The sequence below is a fragment of the Emydura macquarii genome, unplaced genomic scaffold (assembly GCF_026122565.2).
Source record: "Emydura macquarii macquarii isolate MOO-44397 ecotype Brisbane River unplaced genomic scaffold, CSIRO-AGI_Emac_v2 contig_1483, whole genome shotgun sequence".
In the NCBI taxonomy this organism is placed as follows: Eukaryota; Metazoa; Chordata; order Testudines; family Chelidae; genus Emydura; species Emydura macquarii.
Genome location: NW_027131620.1, coordinates 21,199,136 through 21,220,343, shown reverse-complemented (window position 1 = coordinate 21,220,343; position 21,208 = coordinate 21,199,136). Strand labels below are relative to the sequence as shown.

Here is a 21,208-nt window from a genome sequence, read left to right as displayed (position 1 = left end):
GCTCTCTTAGAGCATTGGAAAAGCTCCACCTTGTCGTAGGGGAGTAGTGTAGGCTGATGGGAGCTGGCTGATATAATGATCTTGAAGGGCACTTCCATCAAAATTTGCCTCTTTTCAAGTACCCACAACGTCTGTGAAAACAAAGCAATTGTTCCTTAAACATATGCCGATGTGGTCCCATGGCTGCATGGTCTGAAGTAATGGGCATGTGGCTGGTGCTGGCAACTCACTGGCCTTAATACTTTGCACTTACCTAGCACTGTACAATCTTTATTTAATTAGGCCTCAAAAAGTCCCTATTAAATAGGTATCAATATCCTCATCTTATGGAAAGGTTAATTAATTGACTAAGGTTATACATTGTCAGTGTCAGAACCAAGATTAGAACTTTGGGCCATGATTTTCAAAACTTGGAGCCTGAAATTAGACCCCAAAATTCATATTTAGGCTCAAATACATGGCTAAATTTTTGGATAGGGCGAAAACCCAGAAACTCCAGCTGAAATAATTTAATCTTTGTTCACCAGTTCCCCATCTGTAAAATGGGGATAATAAGTCCTATCTCCCAAGACTTTTTCTTCTGAGACTGTAAACACTCCAGTCAGGGCTTGTCTCTGTGTCTGCAGAACTCCGTGGGCTCCCAATCTTGGGTGAAAATTCTAGGTGGTACTGTAATCAAATAATTATTAATAACAGTGCAATGTTTTGCAGTATACTGCTTGAAGACTATGTATTGTGATGCAGATTCTATTGATATTCTGCGGCACCATATGTTATGTTGCAGTGACAGTAATCTCCTCATGGTCTGCGCTACAGATGCTTTCCTCCTACCTTTCACTAATAGGAAGGGATAAGAAACTTAGATTATAGAACATGAAGCACCTTTTTTTAGCTAGCAAAACTCCCTTGAAACAGATTTTTCCTCCCCTTGTCACCAGTGCCTTTGAAGAAACTGGTATCTTACTCTCACTTGGGGAGTTATTTACCAGCTTATGAGCAGCATAAATTTGGATGATATTAAAGTGAAAAGCAATGTATACATTAAAATAACATTATTATACTCAGAGGGAGAACGCTTCCAGAGAAACCATTGAGATGAAAATAACAAATCTACCCTTTTTTTCCATACTTGGAGCTCAATTATGCCTATTAAGCACTGTCCCGTGTTGGGAAAATACGTGCTTTCTATAGGAGAGGGACACGTTTGCCCTGATAATTCTCCTTTTTTCCCTTGTCCAGTCAGTGACATGAGCTATAGAGCTATTTCTGTTGCTGAAAGAGGAAGACAAAGAATATTTTTAAGGTATTAGTTGGAAATTTAGAATGAGGAGTGGGTTCAACTGCGCTGTGTGGCTCATTGAAGGTAAAGCTACCTCTTTAAAATACTCAGCGGTCATTCAGAATGACCCTAATAGTGGTGCTGTAGCCTGCAGTCCATATATCAGTATATATGCCCAGCCCAACCATGAGCTTCCTACAGGGCCTGGTTAACCTTTCCTTACACTGAATCAAACATTCAGGGAACTGACTTGGTGTAAAGGGACAGAACTATAATCTGCACGAGGTGTTTGAAGAAGGAAAAGACACACATTCAGTTCAATCACCTCAGCAGTGTCTTGTTTGCGTCCGTCCCAGTAAGACTGACTCTTCTGACTGTGTAAGCTGGGGGAAACTAAAATCACTATGCAGTGGAAGATGTCAAGGCCTGATTCCCAACAGCAGTGAAGGTCAACCCTCCAACTTCAAAGTTGGGGTGAGATTGCGAAGGTAGCTGAATGACACACAGGATTGCTGCAGAGCCCATCACCTGCAGGCCTGCTATTTGAGTTTGGATCAGGCTTGCTAGCAATGGCCAAAAGCCAGTCCCATCTCAGTGTCCTCTTTGAACAGATTTGGTGGCATCTTCCCAGTTCCTAGGTGACAGGGAACCATAGTACCAAATTATGACCCTATTCTGAGAAACAAGGACTGAGTGATTTAACCTCTCATCCTCGGGGGGAGGGGCCCAGGTCTGGACTGAGTCATATCGGTGGGGGCGGTGTGAGAAAGATTGCATTTCCACTTTGCTTGTTCACTGTTATTCTCCAGTTAAAGAGAGGATCATGGTTTCTAGGGCTTCCAATCCAGCACCATTCACCAGCACTACATTCATATATATTAAAATATGTTTTAAAAGCAAGACATGCCCAACAGCATGACTTGATCTGGTAACACATTGATTCCATATAGAGCACTTGGCAGCCTGGAACACTGGCTGTTTTCTTGCAGTGCCAGTGCAAGACTCTCATCTGAACTTCTGACAGCCACTGCACCTAGGAGCAGCATTATTTTCCCCAGTCCTCTTGAGGTGTTTTTGTGTGATATTTAAGATACAGCCAGCCGAGCCAGAAACAGAATAGAACGGGAAATCAGGGCATTTGTTTAAGTAACAAACTTGCATATTGTAGAATAGCATGGAGAACTGTTTGGGAAACTGAACATTTCTCAAGGGATTCCTTTTTCTCCAAGACAAAATATGTCAGCGGGTCTCCCTCTTGTCCCCTTAAATGTTCAACATGGCTGTTTGCCCATAATGGGAAATAAATAACCCCTGCAGTGCATTTCTTCTTTGTTTCATAAAACAGATTGCCGGTGTGCCAAGTAGATTAATGGTATACTTAGCATGCTGGGAAACTTGGAGCATGGAGCAGATTTAAAACTGAAGCCCTTTAATATCATTTAGAGCCGGATCGCCAAAACAAGGCACAATGTCCAAGACACGTAAAGGCACTGAGGCATCTAACTCCCAGTGAAGTCAATGGGAGTTAGGCACCTAAATCCCATTGAGGATCTGGACTCAAGATCCTGATTCAGCTTTGACTTACACTGTTGTAAATCAGGAACAGCTCCCTTGAAGTCAGTGGAACGCATGAGTGTAAAATGTGTAAGTGTGAGTAGAAGCAAGTGCCGTGGGCACATCAGCAATGTTGCACACTCATGTGTTGCTCCTGTTGAAACCAACAGTTGCTTGTGTGCGTCATAAGGTAGAGATGTGCAAAATGGGCCAAATGAAACCTGAAGCCAAAGGAAATTACGTAAATGTAAAACTCAGACCAGAGTCACTGGACCTGGGTTCTGCGTGATCCTGGCTCACCATATGGTTTTGCATTCAAATCATGTGAAATTCATTGTTTCACCCTGGTCTAGGACGAAATCAAGTGGATGTGACTGAATTTTGGCTTTGTCTACATAGCTTTGCGGTCTGGATTATGGAGCTATGAATAGCAGTGCACCCTAAAGTGCTACACTGGAACTCCCCATGTGCATGCTGTGGGCATGAACTAAAAGATTCTAGTTTGTATTAACATAGCCCTCTCTAAATAGGTCTAAATTATCATGAACTAGAGACTGAGACTGAGAAACTAGAGTTCATACCCGCAGCATGCCCCCGGGGGAGTTACAGCACACCAAAGTGCGCTGCAATTCTCACCCCCGTAGTCTGAACTATGTGGCTGTGTAAACAAGCCCTTAATTAGAGATTTGGAACCTGAAACCCAAACAAAATTGAGGCTTTCTGGACCAAGATGAAGGGAAATCTCTACATCAGCATCTGTGAGGCAAAACTACGGAGCTGGGTGTCAACAGTAGGTGTGCAGTTACCTGGCAAGTGTAAGGCAATGTTTGTTAGCATGTCTGAATGCTGGTTTTTGAACAAGTCATGCTTGCATCCATTTCTTTTCTGGTTCACCCCTTAGATTCCCCCTTTGACAACTTGGCACCAAGTAGTTTGGTATAACGCAATACATTCTAAATATATGGGGAACATACATCGAGCTGCAGCATGTGTTTTGAATAGCAAGAAATCCTGCCAGTTTTGTAACATTTTAAACATATGGGCAAATAAACTGAATTGCAGACAAATTTGCTGCTGCACCTTTTGGAAACCATGATATTTGATGTCTCTGTGGGAGATTCCAAAGCACATTTCATCCCCGCCAAGGAGATCTGCTAATATAGTGTGACCAGAAAGGGCTTGTAAGGTCCTCAAAATCCATGGTTGAGTGAGGAAAGGAGTGAGTATTTGGAACAGTCCAAAATGTGAGGCCCTGACCTGCAAAGGGACCTGCCCATTGGGACCCTTCACCTGCACAGAATTCCTTTGACTCCAGTGGGCTTTACAGGTCGATTCCAATGAAGAACATGGAATCATGCAGTCTACTGTTTCTTGCATTCATCAGTTGATGTGGAGGCAGGGAGGGGAGAAGAAGGATGTAAAGGACCTGCAGGAATAGAGAGGGTGATGAGAGATGCATTGCAAGAACAACCTCTTAGTCCTAACCCCCCATCCCCCGACAGACACATGCACACTGTATCTTAACAATGGCTGTGGGTGAGAGATGCTGGTTTTGTTGTCCCTGTTGATGTGGGCTCCAAATGGACCTTTAATGTACAGTATATAGTCTGCAAGGTCTCCCACGTGGAGGTGAACATCAACTGTAAATGGAAATCATTTTCTGCCAAATTCTGAAGTCTTGATTCACTTTAGTTTTCATTTTCTCAGCACATTTTATTCAATATTATTAGGTCATTTAGCAAATAATTTTAATTTTCTGCTTAGATCTGAATTTCTGAAAGTAATGTACTGTTGTACAGTTAATGAGTCTGCTAATAAGCTCCAAGAAAATGTGATTTGCAAATCATTCCCGGACATAACTGTCACTCAGACCCTCTGCCAATTAGCATAACCATTAGCAACTATCCCTAAGAGGTCCTTGAAATTTAAATGAGATTTCCCAAGATCCCTTTTACCTGGGGTGGAAAGATTCTTTCTCATACGGAAAGTGCAGCCTGATAAAAAGCAATAACTCATTAATGAAAAAGTACATCTTTAGAGGTAAATGGCCACCTGGGCTTCTGAACAGCGGCAAGACTTCCATAATGTACAGTGTGTTTGTTTGCCCTTATAATGATGTTAAAAGTTATCATGGCTGAATACCTAATTAAACTGCACAGAGTTACCGATGAGACAGAGATACAGAAGCAAATGAGGGGTGTGTTTTATCGTACAGGCAGAGCCAGTGTTATTATTTTAGAGTGGATTGATGAAGCAATACTCTGCCTTGAGTATGAAACAGAGCTGATTTCTGGTGACTCCACTGGTAATTTTGCTTGAGAAAGGACTGAGTAAAAACTGAAAACTTCAGGATTTGCCTCTACAGGCCAGATTCCGAGCTGGTGTCAATAACTTCATTGACTTCAATAGAGCTACAAAGTGTACACAAGTTGAGGATCTGGCCCTAAGATTTTACTCAGTAATCTCAAGCCTTCCTCTGCAGCATGGAGCATGGGTCACGTGCAGGTTTAAACTAGCGTAAATGTGGATTTTTCTGTAACTTAAATCATGATTTGAGGACTTCAGGAACTCAGCCGGAGATTAAGGGTTTATTACAGGAGTGGGTGTGTGAGGTTCTGTGGCCTGCAATGTGCGGGAGGTCAGATTAGATGATCATGATGGTCCCTTCTGCCCTTAAAGTCTATGAGTCTATAAGCCATGTTTTCCATCTTTTACGTCTAACCTCAACTCACTTAGAAGCAGTCTCCACAGCCCTTCCTCTTGCCATGGTAACAGCTGCTATGGGAGCTCCACACTGCTTGAAGATTCTCCTATGTAGTAGCTATTTTCTGGGGGGTTTGTTATTGTTGGGGTTTATTTTTTTGTTGTTTTTTTTTAATGTTAATGTCATTTAAAGCTAGTGAAAGGTTGTATGTAGTGATATTACACAAATCCTGATGATATTATTTATTCTTATTATTGAGCTGTAGCTAGAATACTGCTGATTTAAGAGCAAGTGAGAGTTGGTAAAGAGCACTTTTCCAAGTTTGTATCTTCTTGCACCTGACTTCTCCCTTCTCATCCTGTTCTAAGCAATTGTAGCCTGACTGCTGTGGGCTTGTGGAATTGATTTCTCCCTGATCCTAGCCCACGTTCCTCCCTGTTAGTCACTAGGGAGGCCTCACTGGATTACCGAGTCATTTTGGGCATCATTCAAGGATGCATTAGCAGGAATGTGGTAAGCAAGACACAAGAAGTAATTCTTCCACTCTACTCAGCACTGGTAAGGCCTCAGCTGAGTACTGCATCCAGTTCTGAGTACCAGACTTTTGGGAAAGATGTGGACAAATTGGAGAAAGTTCAGAGGAGAGCAACAAAAATGATTAAAGGTCTGGAAAACACGACCTACAAAGAAAGATGGAAAAAATGGGTTTGTGTAGAGAAGAGAAGAGAAGAGAAGACTGATGGGAGACATGGTGACAGTCTTCAAGTATGTAAATGGTTGTTGTTAAAAGGAGGTTGATAAATTGTTCTCATCCACTGAGGAAAGCACAAAAAATAATGGGCTTAAACTTTATCAAGAGAGATGTAGGTAAGATGTTAGGAAGAATTTCTAACTGTAAGGATAGTTAAGCTATGGAACAAACTACCTAAAGAGACTGTGGAATCTCTGTCATTGGAGGTTTTTAAGAGCAGGATAGGCAAACACTCTCCAGGGATGGTCTAGACAATACTTAGTTCTGTCTCAGTGCAGGGCACTGGACTAGATGACCTATCAAGGTGCCTTCCAATCCTATATTTCTATGATTCTCTGAACTGTCGGCAAGAACCCTTCCCCAACAGGAGCTGCAGCACTGGTTTATTAAAACTTAAGTAAATTTAGGCTTTCTCTAGTCAGTAAAGAGACATCCATAAAAACACCTGATTTCCCTAACAGGGACTCTGAAAGAATTATTCTTAAAGATGTTTCTTCACCATCATTCACAAGCTGAAGCTTAATTCAGTGGTTGAGTTTTTTCTTAGCCATATTGGCTCTGAATATCTTTTATCATTGCTTTCTTGAGAAGAAAGGCCAAGGGCATATTAATCATGCAACAGGCCGGCTACTGATTTTTTGTTTGTTTTTGGCAGTTACCAGTGGTATAGTGGTAAAAAATGAAGTGGGTAAACTAACCTTTTTGATGTTCCAGGTTGGGCAGTGGTAAACTCCATATTTCCCAAATGAGAAGTGAACTCCGTTTACTCTTGACTACACTACTGGTACTTGCCCTTAATTGCCTTCCCATTTTTTGTTATATAAGAAATGACATTAAGGAGATTGTGCAATGGCCAATTAGTTTTAAAGGTCTTTAGTTCTATTACTTTCCGGACTAATTTGTAATATTTCTTTGACAAAGGCGGCATATGAGCCCGTTTTAATAACACTAAATCAGGAAACTATAGAGCACATACAAATTAATGTATACATAGAAAGTAATACCATATAGAAATTCAATTAAAAGAATCCTGTGGCTCCAAACACATCATCCCTAGCTTCAGATCCTTCCACTGGCTTCTTGTCTCTTTCAAACTCCTTGTCCCCATCTTCAAAGGTCCTATCTGTATAGCTCAGGTCTTGTTTTCTTTGACACACACCTTGCACTCTGGCCTCCATCCTCTCTTAAATGTTCTTTGCCATCTTCTCCCTTTACTGATGCTGTACCTTTAAATCTCTAATGACTCTGCTGTCTCCAGAGATTGAAAGCCATTTTGTTACCAGTCCACTGTGGCCTGTCAGAGAAGATGCGTGCACACACACACACACACACACACACTGTGTGCAATCTCATGGAGACTTTACTTTTGTTCTTCCTTAGCCACCTAAAGGTATTAATGGACTCTCTGAATGTCTGGCACAAAAATGGGCCCTAAAAGACAGCCAGTTAGATGAAGCTCACCCCAGAAGAGACAGGTGATGCTGATCAGTATGAGGAAGCCCTGTAAGGACTTGCAAAATCTATAACCACTCTACAGTTAATAGTCTTGGGATCTCATTAGACCCATCATTGCTCCTAGGTTCCCAAGTCCTGGATCACACTCCCCACACCTCAGGATATAAGTGATTCCCATTGGCCTCAATGGGAGCAAATCATTTAGGGCCTGCTTCAAAGCTTGTTGAAGCCAATGGAAAGACAGCTTACATCAAGTACCTGCCTCTCCATCTCTGGCTCACCATATGGTCTACTCTCAGCTGGAATGCTGGAACTGACTGTCCAAAGGGGAATCTAATAGAAGCTGGGGCAAGGCACTCTTATTAGTGGGTTGACTCTTCTGCCACTCAGTCCCAGTGGAAACACTTTTAAGCACAAACCTGCTCACATTTAAAGAGTTGCAAGATGCATTTCTGTGTTCAAGTTTTCGCCCATTGTGAGCTATGGTATCTTGAGCAGTCAGCCACCTGGGCAGGTCTTGCTTCTCTGTTTAAGTCATGTGAAATGCAGCCTGGTGACATAATGATGGGTGCCTTTAAACATATGTAATAATAACAATTTTTGAATATATCACAGCTAAGAAGCTTCTTAGGAGGAAGAAACAAAACCAGTGAGAGAGAGAAATACACAAAAGACCTAAGCAATAGAATCCCCTAAGTGGAATTAAAATCCTTGTTAAGGAGCAGTTATTTCTATGAAAAATCAGAGATTCAAATCTGTTCCCTCTCAGATGTGCCACTTCAGTGTCTTTGCCTGCACTTAATTGTGTTGCACCTGAAGTTTTTCATGCTTTCTCTAGGGGCAGCAACCAACACAACATTTTTCAGCTGAGAGAGGATGCTTATGTTTGCATCAAAACCTTTTTAACACTCACTAAATGTTGCTGACCTCAGCATTTTATTTTTTATTGCCAGTATCATGCACAAGCAGTGATGTGGCATGTTAGGCCTCTTTTGTTTCATTATAAACCAAGAAGTGTTCCACTGCAGTACTCATGAATGTCATCAAAATGCAGGGCTACAGAGGGCTAACTTAGCTGTCATCTGTGTCCTCTTCTTCCCTAATGCTGATCTCCTAGAGAAGTTTGCTAGAAAATGGGAAGATGCCTGCTTACGCAACCTCCATTTTGGGCCAGATTCATAGACACTTATTCATGGTAAATCCTACCTAGCTCCACAAATAGTCCCAGCGAACTCAGATGGGCTGCTTGTGGAGTGAGGTAAGGGCGTGTGTGTGTGTCATTTTCACAGGAACTACACAACTTGAGTCAGTATATTGGAATCTGGCCCTTTTTAAAAAAATAAATAAATAAAACCTGGGATCAATGCTTTTTCTGTGTAGCCTTCTGGTTACCGTAAAACTGCAGTAAATCGGACCGGTCAGTTAAAAACTGTGGATCAGTAAATAGCATTGTTCCAGTGATTTCAAGGAGATCTGGATTTAATTCTGACCTTGGGCAAAGTCAATTCCCCTCTGTGTGCCTCAGGTCCGCATCTGTAAAATGGGAATAATAATTCTTCCCCTCTCCCATGCTTTGTCTGCCATGTCTACTTAGATTGTAAGTTCCTAGGGGCTGGGGCTGTTCCTCACTATGTATTTGAACAGTGTCCAGCACAGTGGGGCCCTGATCTTACAGTGTAGTCTAATAATAGTATTGTGGATTTAGAATATTTGAATCTGAAGGAAATCTTTACACTCCAGTGCTCTCCTGAATCTGGTGCTATGCGACCATTAAAAGTCAGCCAGTTTAGCCCTTATTTCTACTCTCATGGATTCCCCAGTTTTATCTACACTGCTCATAACTCCATTCCAGATTTCTCAACTGGCCCATCAGCCTAATATGCCAGTCACATGCAAGTGATTAGGTAATGGCATGTGACAACATGCTCTAGCTATTGGGGTGTTATATCATGGGTCTCGTTGTCATCTTACTCGCGTGTGATCGGAGCTTGGACTGGACGTCAGGAGGCTTGGCTTTATTCTTATCTCTTCCATAGACTCAGAATGTGGCAGAGTGATTCGAAGTGATTGAAATCACCAATTTTACTCAAGATATAAGTTAGCAAGCAGGAAATCTTGATTTAAATTGTCAATTTTTTGCATTTGGACCTTTGTTATTTTCCTAAAGAAAGATATATTCTCATTGGTTGGTACAATCATTAAAACATGCTGATTTGCAGCTACTAAATATAGCCTTTCCACTAAATTAGGTACATCTTTTTTTTTTTCTAACCAGAACTGGATACTGTACTCCAGTTGAGGCCTTATCAGTGCTGAGTAGAGTGGAAGAATAACTTTTTGTGTCTTGCTTAAACACTCCTGCTAATACATCCCTGATCTTTTGCAACAGTGTTCCATAGTTGAGTTTAGTTTGTGGTCCACTATAGCCCCCAGACCTTGTTCTACTGTACTCCTTCCTAGGCAGTCGTTTCTCATTTTGTAATGAGCTGTTTGAAGCCCTAGCACAAACCAATGTCCTTGCAGCCCCAAAGTGAGCTCCTCAAACTAGATGTTTCAGCTCTACCTATCTTGCCAACGGGGTCTGTAGGCGTGCTCAAGGCACACCCATGGGATTAGGCCACACACACACAACACCTAAGTTTCTTAGTGAGTGTGGCTCTGTGTGATCCCAAGATGGAAATCATTAATTATTCCTACTATTACTGTAGAAGGCACTTTTCATACCTTGTATTGTTGAAGCCTCATGCTATGCAGCTGCTGGTATCATGTGCATTGGTACTATTTGGGTTCTGGAATGTCCGCCCATGGCTAAAAGCCCCTCCTCCAGCCAAAGGGGAGGAACTACTGAGACTGGGACTCAACAGATTACAGGGGACAACAAATGAAAAAACAGGAACAGGAATGAAGGTCAAAGAGCTAAACAGAGGGAACCTGGTCATGTGCATTGGTATCAGATATTCCTGCTTCTCCACATCATGCAAAGGAGATTGACAAAACCTTACATGATAGTAGTTCCCTGATATGGCTTCCCGAGGAACTTTGTAAATGAGAGAAACTTCAGAAGGTCTGTTAATGGGATAAGATAGAAACATACCTTGCCAGTGACAGTCAGTGCAGCCTCATAGGACATTCTGTGCCCTGCTTTTTGGGGCTAAGCATCTCTTTGTATGAGGTACTGTACCATTCACTATCTTTTGGTTTCCTCTTGGTAACTAGAGTGTGTTACGTGAAGCATACTACCAGCACTGATCATTGCATGTCTTCCTTAACCACAGCTTGGTATTTGGATAATCTGAAGACCAGAAGCCTCTTTTTCTCAGCAAGGTTTTTTAAGTCTCAGTTTACAACAGTTACATTGATACAAATAAAGCAGAATGGCTGTACACTAACATTCCAGGAATTCTCTCCCCCCCCCCCCCCACCACACACACACACACACACACTCTCTCTCTCTCTCTCTCTCTCTCTCTCTCTCTCTCTCCCCTTCCTTCATACAGACACCAGCAAAAGAAAAGGGAAAAATGCTAATTATTGTATTATGAGTTACTAAGTCACAAAATTCGGATGGCTTTTTTAAAATCAGTGATATGATAATGCCGTGACTAAAAGATATCATCACATGTTGCTTTCATCTCTGAGAACTAATAAGCCTTCCATGTAGATATGTATGTCAGGCTTTGCAAAGATTCTGATTGGATGACTTCTCTGAAAGCTCTAATCACTCCAGTTCATATTTATATTTTGAAATTTGTTCACTGTACATTTCCCCTTCCCATCAGGTTTAATCATAATGGGAAATAATTGTAGAGGAACTTCAAACAAGCTCCTTTGGTACCTTCTTGTGTTTCTAGGAGAGGGTCTGCAGTGGAGTTAATTTATTGAACTACCTGTTAAGAGAAAACAGAGCTGTTAAAAGAATATCCTCTTCACACTCTGTAACCAAAGCATACAGTAATGATCCTCTAAGCTTGTATAGCTCTTTTAATCTGAGGATCTCAAAGTGCTGTGCGACCATTAATTACAAGGAGAAGCTTGCTAATTAGCACTAAGTGAACAATTGTGATTTGGAAATAAATCAAGGATATTGTATGGCAAACTGTACTTTATCCATTTGTTTTGACAAGTCTAGTTCAGCTTTACTATAGAGATGGATCTGACACAAGACTAAAAATCCAAATATCCCCAAACTCTAAGGTTGGTTGAACCCCAGACTTGAATTATTTGTGTAACTTCTATCTCTATAATGGTCAAAACCCACGTAAATTACTCAGTTTCTAAATACCCCAAACTTTGGAAGGTATGAGGGGGGATTTGAACTCCACATCTGGATCTTAATTTTGCAGCTCTGACCTGTCTTTAGTTTCAGTGATTAGTGATAATCCTGTATCTATCATTGGGCCCTGCCCCATTCAGAAACATGGAAGCAAAGACTAAAGAACTGGCTGTTACCCCGAATCCATATGCTTTTCACAGCTGTTTATTGAAGAGCACAGCACTGTCATCCTTTATCTGGAGGATACATCTGGGGGCAGCTGCTCCAGGGCCCCAAACTGTAGTGCATGTTCTGATAGAGACTGCTCCAAAATATTAGCAGAGCTGCAGGGAGGAATATTTTAACGACCCAATAGTCACAAGGGATGACTGTTTAAAAAAATGCCCTTAATTGTGTCCCTATCCTGCAAAAATATCCACTCACACAGAATTCTATTGACTTCAAAGGGAGTGTGCGTGGGCAGAACTTCCACATTTGCAGGCTAGGCGCTTTAATGAGCGCACATACGCAGTTAAGGAGCTGCTAAGCAATTTTACATTGTTCCACCTAAAGTTTTGGCCTAGATCTGCCACGTGCACTATCAAGCATAGTTTAGTGTGCTGCATGTTACAAAGGTATTTATTTCACTACAGCATTCAGCTGTTAACCCTTTGCTGAGAAGGGGGTGATGCCACTAAAATTTTATTCCGTTTCATAGATTGTAAGGGCTTACGGGACCTTTATGATCATCCAATCTAACTTCTGAATAACACAGGCCAAAATCACCGAGTAATTTCTGCATCAAGCCTGTAACTTTGTTTGAGCTACAGATTAATTGTTAGATATCCAGTCTTAATTTAAAGAATCCACCATTTTTATATGTAAATTGTTTCCAATGGTTCCTCACCATTAAAATTTGTGCCTTATTTCGAGTCTGAATTTTTAGCTTCTGCTTTCAGTGATTGGAATTTAGGGAAACATTGAGTTGAGGATCAGTGATGTTAACCTTTCATAAAGTGTTCCTTCAGCCCAGTGAGACCTTTCAGCAGGCCAGTACTATACTTGTTTTGCAGGTTCTTCTGCAACCCTCATCAGCATTGCATCAAAGCACCTTCCAGAAGTGCATTTATCACATATGGTTGTCTTTCTCCTTTCCATCCTTTTTCTCTCTAAGGGGAAATTATATGAGGATTTTAAAATCATTTATAGTCTATCTGCTGTACTTTATATTGGGAAAGGCAAGGTGAAAAAGTGCACCTTGCACTTGTAGCAGATGGTGGTAAGGTTTTTGATGGTTCTTAGTGCCTGTGGGAGTTGGTTCTACAGCTTTGGACAGGTCCCCAAGAACGATATGCTTCCCTCACAAATGAGCTTTCCTCGGTACTTGATAATTCCATTGTTCTGTGAAGTGCAGGGGTCAATCCTTCCTTATTTCAGAACTTTAGGGGATAGATTAGATATCCTGGGCCTGGGCCATTGAGCACCTTGAAGATAAAGACAGATATTGAATTTGACTCTCTGTAGAAAGTGGAGTACAGCTTTGATGTGCTTTCAGTAGCCCATGTTGCTGAGGAGAAGCCCTTGCAGTGTATGTACTACTGGAATTTCCTATGGGCCAATGACTTCATGCCCAAGTAGATTGCATTACTGTAGTCCAGCCAGCAGATGATGAAGGTGTGTATAAACAAGTCCAACTCATCATCCATCGGGTTGGGACAGATTCTCCTAACCAAGTGGAGGTAGCAGAAAGCATTTTTCATGGGTGCTTAATGTCAGCAAGGAATCTGGGATTTCTAAACTTTGGACTAAATTGAGCTAATAATAGTGTGTGCCTTCAACCAAAGGAGACAGCACCATGACTGCAAATTCCTCCAAGTGCTGTTCTCTGCCAGCAAGCATAACTGCCATCATGCCCACTTTTGGCTTCTGCGAATTGTTCTTAATCCCATGAACTAATCTCGTCCAATCACCAACTACCATTTTAGTGGTAATGAGACAGTTGTATGTGGTGAAAGATAAGCAGTGTTGTGCGTCAGCTTCATATTGCTGGCACTTGAATGCCTGCTGTCTTATCTGTTCATTTTGTGGTTGCATGTAAATGCTGAGTAGGACTTGAGAGAGAAATGAGTCTTGTAGGATTTCACAAGTAAGGGGTCTGGAAGTGGAAGTTTCTCATCACAACTCTTTGGTTGCATCCTTCCAGGAAGGATTCAAACCATTTCAGTGCATTCTCTTGGATCTCTGCAATGACCTTCAGGAGGGAGAGCATTATCCCATGATCTACTGTCTCAATTGCTGCAGAGAGAGCCAGGAGAATGTCCTTGTCATCTGCCCTCCACCCATCAACAGATCATCCACCAGAGCCACTAATTCAGTTTATGTCCCATGTCCTGGCTTAAGACCATATTGTGCTGGGTCTAAAATATTGGTTTCAGTTAAATGAAACAGTCTTTGGCTAGCTACTCTGAGCTCATTCAGGAATGGAAGGTTTGACACTAGGTGATGATTAATTAGATCGATTGCATCAAGATTAGATTTCTTCAGTGTTGATTAGAATATGGAATGTTTGAAGGAAGAGGGCATTTGCTATTATAGTCAAATTGGGCACTAGTTGTTCGTGACTCTCTCTTACCAGTGAGGAAAGGCAGGGCTCAGATTTGCAGATCTTGGGTCAGTCCTTGTCCTTCCAGTAGTGTAAATGTGCTGTATTCATAGAATGAAGGTGGGGTGTTTGTTGGCCAGCAGGAGAAGAGGGGCTAGATCCATGTAATGCGAGACACTTTCCCAAATATGAGAGATCTCTTCTGCAAAGAAGGATGGTTGCTCTTCACAATGCTTGGTGCTGAATATTGCTGTTGACTACAGGCAGTCTGGATTGATGAAGCTGTTTACCACCCTGAAAAGCTCCTTCGGGCAAGATTCTGTGGCGGGTGAGACAAGAGGTAAGTTCTCTTGGCTTGTGACATGGCTTTGGCGAAGTCTTTGAGAAATATTTTGTTTCAGTCTATCGGTCTCATCCTTTGTTTTCCCCCACTGATGCTCAAGTTTCCAATCTTTTCTTTTCACCTGACACAGGGTGTCAGAGGACCAAGGATATCCAGCTGTGCAGTTGGAAGGAAAGGATCATTCAGTATATGCTGTGCCAATGGTCATAGCTAGACTAGGATCATGTTACACCACATACTTGATTCCTCAACCTGGGGATGATGTTCTGCTGTGCTTTATAAATGGAGAAAGAAAGCACAGCCGATTTAAGTGATTTTCCCAAGTTTACAGTTATTCATCTGGTGAAACTGGTGTTAGAACCCAAGAGTCTTACCGTGCCTTCTTCCCAGTAGATCTGCTACCCACTAGATACCCCACAAGCCCATTAGTTTATTTTACTTTTATTTATGAAGACACCACACTTCCAAAATGTAACAAGATAGTCATGTGTCAAACACAGTACAGTGCTTAGATACTATCATGATCAGTGCTATAAAAAGAACCGGGTAACAAATGACTTATTACAGAATATATCCTTTGTCAGATGATTTGGAGGCAGAGCTTAGAGTAGTGTCCTATGATAGAGTTTTACATCAGTTAAGGTTGCTCAAAGGTTCTTCCTTTGCTGTGAAATGCATTTTAAACTAAAGCCCTGAGAAAAGAATGATAAAAGAATAAATGCCATAAAAGAATAAGCACCAGAAAGTAAGACACAATATTAGAAGGCTGAATTCATTGTGTTGGTGCCAAACCCAAATATATTTCATGAAACAATGAAGGCCTCTTAAATGAGTAACTGCTGCACAGAATGCATTTCCACTGAATCAAACTAGAATACAACACATTCCTCTTAAACTGGTCAGGAAAAATGACTGCAAAATGACATCTTCTTACCCCATATTTATTCACCATCTGTGACTTTCATATCAATTTGCTCAGTTCACTCATCAAAACTCCATTTCTCTTGTGTGTGCATATGCGTGCGCGTGGACACCAGGACTCCAGGCTCAACCCCGATGTGTGAAAACCAAACTCTGTTCTTCTTTCTGCTTCATACATAGTCACCATCAATAAAGACTGGAGTCTGGATTCAGCTGGTGATTTTGCTGACAGTACATGAGGCACAATAGAATGCAGCTCATTCTTCTGCAGCTTTGTTGGCTGTGCAGTGTGGGCAGTGGTTAAATCTTGTTTCTGTTGACAGGCTAAGTGTGCATTGCAAGGGGGAAGGGACTAAGGCCTAGGCATTCCCTAGAGTGACCTTCTTTTTTGACAAGAATCATGGAAGAATTCTAGAAATTAGAGATGGACGAGACCTAGCAAGTTCTAGTCTAGTCAGGTACTTACAGCACTCACTACCTCTGTATCTAAGCACCTCTAGTCCATCCCCTTTGGCAAAGGATATAAATCTGCTTAGAGTGCCCATTGCGGTATGTTTCATGTGACATTAACAAGTGTAATTTGCACCATTGATAGCGCCTTTCATCTGAGTATCTCCAGCACTTACCAACGGTGAGTAACTGTATCATTACCCACGCTGTACAGATGGGGAAAATAGGCAACTCAGACTTGTTCAAGGTCACGTTGTGGTAGAATGAGATTATAACTACAATCCTTTTATCTCCCAGCCCCCTGCTTTAATGACTTCACCAGCAGGACCCAGGAGACATAGCCAGCATTCCAAAAACACGCAGCTATAATAACACCAAGTATACATGTGATCATTTAGATAGGTAGTTATAAATTCAAACTAGGCTGTGGCATGTGAAAAATTAATGTCAATATACATTTGCACAAGCAGGCACCTGCTTATGCTGGACAACTGCCTAGTTTGTAAAAGAAATAGCGTGTGAGCTCATGAGGGAATATTTTGTGGCCACAATTTAGGCACCTATTTTTGAAAATGTCAGCCAGCTCTGTAATTGGAAAACGAGGAGGATAATTCATGGACAAGTTTTGCCAAAAGTTTTCCCATTTTTTTTTATTTCAAAGTTTTCTCAATGTAAAGAAGGAGCAGATAAAGAAGCATATATTGTGAATGGAATGCTGGGGGAGTGGTTGGCATCCCTAAGTCAAGTATATTTAAATAAACAAAGGAACTTTACAAATCCTGATTTCTGCCAAGCATTCCAGATTTGTCTGACAGAAAGCACCTGATTGTGCTGCTGAACTCACCAGATAGGTGCTAGCAGGCCTTTCCTTTCAAGGATGGTCATGGGAAAGCAACAGCACTGGGGCAAACCTAGTGAAGGGAAGAATCACTGTGGTTGTGCTTGTGCATCTCTCTTATCAAATTCAAAAGGCTGCAATTGATATTCCAAATGGCCAGTTTATGGGGGAAGCAACCAGCCCCATAAATGGAGGAAGATGAAAACAATGGGTTCCAGATACAGAAAAGCAAATATCACATTCAGGCCCAGGAAAACCTTGACATCTCATGGATGAAATGTTTGCATGTTGTTTCATAGCAAGCCCCTTTATAGCTCTATATTATTAACCCGTATTCTCTGCCTTGCTTCAGGGGTGAGTGGAGAGTTTAAAAGGACTTAATCGAGGGACTTATGATTCTGAATTCTCATAATGTAAGAAACATAAGGTCAGAGGATTTGATGGATCAATGGTCTGATCCAATACAGCAAAGCCAATGTTCCTGAATTCTGCAAAAGAAAGCTGAGATCAAAGTATCAAAGCAGTTCATACTTGGACTAGAGGACCTGGCCCCTAAATAGTATAGGTGCATTCTAATTCCCATAAGGAAGGTCTGATCCTTCTATCTCTCCAGCAGTAAGGAGTATCATTTTTCTCAACACTACAGATTGACAGGCCAACTTCCCATGATTCAGGATTGGTTCAGCTAAGCACTCATTACTTCACACACTTATGGATCAGATGCAGACCAGTGCAAAGCACAGCATTTTTACTTTGCAGGGGTTTGTGTGAGTGTATTTTGTGATTTTAGATCCATATGGGAATATGTTCACGCACATTATTTAGTTTTATTTTGGCATGAAACCAAATTGAAAATGAAATACAACCCAAACTCCTCATCTTCACCTGGTTTCAGGCTGAAACTTTGCAAACAAATATATGAATGTTGCATGGTTTTGACACAAATCCATAAATCTGACCAGGTTTGCTTGAAATTCAGCCCTAAAACTTGGGCTCATGTTTCATAAACATTAGGAAAATGTTCTAAGAACTTTTTCTGTGTGGCAAAAAGTGTTATGCAACGTTGGAGTTTATAACAATATCTGAGACCAACAAGGTTTGTGTGGTTTCAGCATTCATGCCATACATTTTTCACAGCACTAAATCAGAACATTCTCAGAACCTTTCTTTGATCTAGAGATCAGCTGAGCCCCTTGCAAGAACAGATTTTCTCATGATATTTCTAGCACTTACAGGTTTCTGGCTTGAAATACCCCACAAGATTTGATTCAGATTCTGTTTGGTTTGAGTTTTGGGTGAAGGTTTTCATCTGGACCAGTTTACCCAGCACTGCTACAGATGGTACTGGAAATATGCGCTTTGGAAGCAACAGCTGGCATGATGGGAGAAGGTATGCAGGTGGGTGTGGGGGCGTCGTTTGCCTGCATAATTGTGTTCGAGTCAAATGAACAGTGGAGTGAAAAGGAGATGAAGGGAAGCAGAAAAATTCTCTTGGGCAATTTTCTGGGTAATGCTGGAATAGAATTATACAAGTAATGATTGACAAATTAGAAGCACTTTACACTTAATTTTAATATGTTCAGATCTTAGGGAGGCGAACTATGTTAAGTTTCAAATTACTCACCTTGCCAGAAGCTGCCGTTTTTAAAATCAAAATCGATCTAGACATTTGGTGCTAAATCTTAGGGAAACAAATTGCTTTCTATGGTACATTGCACTCTTAAAATGACTTTATTTGGAAGTCCAGCTGAGCAAGTTAATTTAAGCAATGCACCTGGTAGATAATAGTCAAGCAGTTGTTACCGAGTTCATACAGTTACAGGAGGGAAAAATCACACTGCCAAGTAAACTTAAGCTAGAAATGACCTAGAGGTCTGATTTGAAGCCCACCTTTTCCACTGACTTCAACGGCTGTTGAATCAGACCCCGAGACCCAGATCATCAATAGTACTTAGGTGCCTAACTCCCACTGAGGATCTGGGCCTAAGTGACTACAGAGAACTGCGGTCGTTCCAACTAACTAAGTCACCTGGGTGATTCAGAAGATCACAAAAGAAGGGGAGGGCTCACAAAGCCTCTTCCAACTTGCTTCCCTGGACAGCTGCAATCCTGATGCCTTCCCCAGCACTCAGCTCGTTGGCTGTGCGTGGGGTGGTATGCTGCAGTGGATAGCAGTGTTTCACTCCTACTGACCACTGGGAAGCTCTGGGAGGAAATCCTTCTGGGGTGGTGCGTGCCTTCATCGCTCCCAGTGTGGACCAATGCCTAGAAGGCACAACTGAGCTCTGAATCATCTTTGCTCTTAAGGTTGGGCCATTCTTTGGCCAATACCTGGAACTCTTCCCCTGACCTCATTCCAGGGATACCTACTGGCATTAAGACTTGTCCATTGTATATAATGCTTCTGTGATCCAATATAATTAACTCTGTATCCCTATGATAACTATTGCTGCTTATGAACTACCTAGGCTTGCACACAATTTTATTTCAGGAAATAGAAAGGGTTCAGGTGGTGGCAGCAGGCTCATAATAATATATGAAGCTTAATATATAATACAAAACATAACACGTAAGACTTAATATCATATACAATAGCACTGAATGTCTAGTGAAGATATTATGCAAATTTCAAGTGATCTATTGCCTCTTGCAACTGATGATTTATCAGTGGCCAATAATGACCTTGAAAAATAACAGGGTTTTATTTATTATTATAAACCAAAAAAAAAACCCAAAAACCAAAAGCAGAAATTAACCACTGTAAAAGCATTGTGGGAAGGGGGAGGATAAACCATTCTAACCCCCATACAAAGAGTGTAATTTTGAGCCCTCCTTCATGCCCACGCAGGGAAGTATAATATTGCCAATCCCAGATGTTCAAAAATTCATGAGTCAGGCCCCCAAAATTATATATTTGACTTAGTGAAGCATGAGGTTTTTTAAAAATAATATATTTGATGTGTTTTTTTATTTGCCTTTTGTTTTTTGAGCCTTTTAGGGGTCAGTTGGGTCATGTTTTCAGGCTTTTCTCCATAACTAAGAGGGCTAGAAACATACTTTTCTTTTAATGAAAGCTCAGTTCACTGCAAATAAGCAACACTTTAAAAAAATGACTGAGTTCTACTAGTACCATTTATCCTTGTAAATTAATAATACTCTGGCAAATCTATCAAATATAAAAAAATTGTTTGTTTGCCTGTATATTCCCTTTTCTGTGCTGGAGATCATTAATAGCTTTTGACATAAAGGTCCCAAGTAAAAGTCCAGATTTTATTGCCAATGTAGGGAAAATTACCATTTCGATGACATACAGCGTGACCTTCAACTGCTAATAGTCTAGGTAGGGTTTGTGTCCCACTGTTCATTCAGAATCCCCATCTTGAATACGATGAGGCTATCAGTCATTATTACCTTGTCTGTGGTATATCATTCCTGGTGAGTTCAATGGCTGTGAAATGCATGAACATGCTTTTTCATCAGATTCTCCCTCTCTGTTATAGATCACTAGATAGCAGTTGTGCATCCTTTCCTCTAGATGGCTATTGTGTACATCGTTATTCCTCATTATCCTCTCCCTCTCCCCCAAGCCCAGCCCTCCAAACTCCGCTTCTCTCCTATACTCCACTGTGATTGTGGCATTTTTTATGTTTTTAATAACAGCCTCAGCTTGTGGAAAATTAGGTGAGTTAGGCTTTTTATGTGGCAAATTGAACATAAACAGCTCCTCACCCCCAGAAAACAATTTGAAGTATTTGTCTGTTTCTATCTATTTATCTACTGGATGAATCACTTGAGTTATAAAAACTGTGGAAGAGAGGGGAAAAAAACTAATAGAAATGATAATATGATTACTGCTGGTGATTCACTCAAATCAAGCACATCAATTACCCGTGAGTAGGCTGCCACAATGTCTGCGATTTTTTGTTTTGTTTTTTTTATTTAAAGCTGAATCGGCAAGTGATTTTAGGTCCTTATATATGTTTCCATACTGTTTGGTGCTTAAGGAAGATGCAACAGATATATCTTTATTTTATGAGTGCTCAGCAGTTGAGTCTCATA

The 21,208-nt window shown here is 41.1% G+C and overlaps 1 long non-coding RNA gene across 2 annotated transcripts in view; it reads left to right on the top strand.

Annotated features, from left to right (window-relative positions):
• LOC137157179 (uncharacterized) overlaps nucleotides 1-21,208 on the top strand; it is a 132,595-nt gene that overhangs the window by 88,199 nt on the left and 23,188 nt on the right. The gene's annotated exons all lie outside the window — the stretch shown is intronic.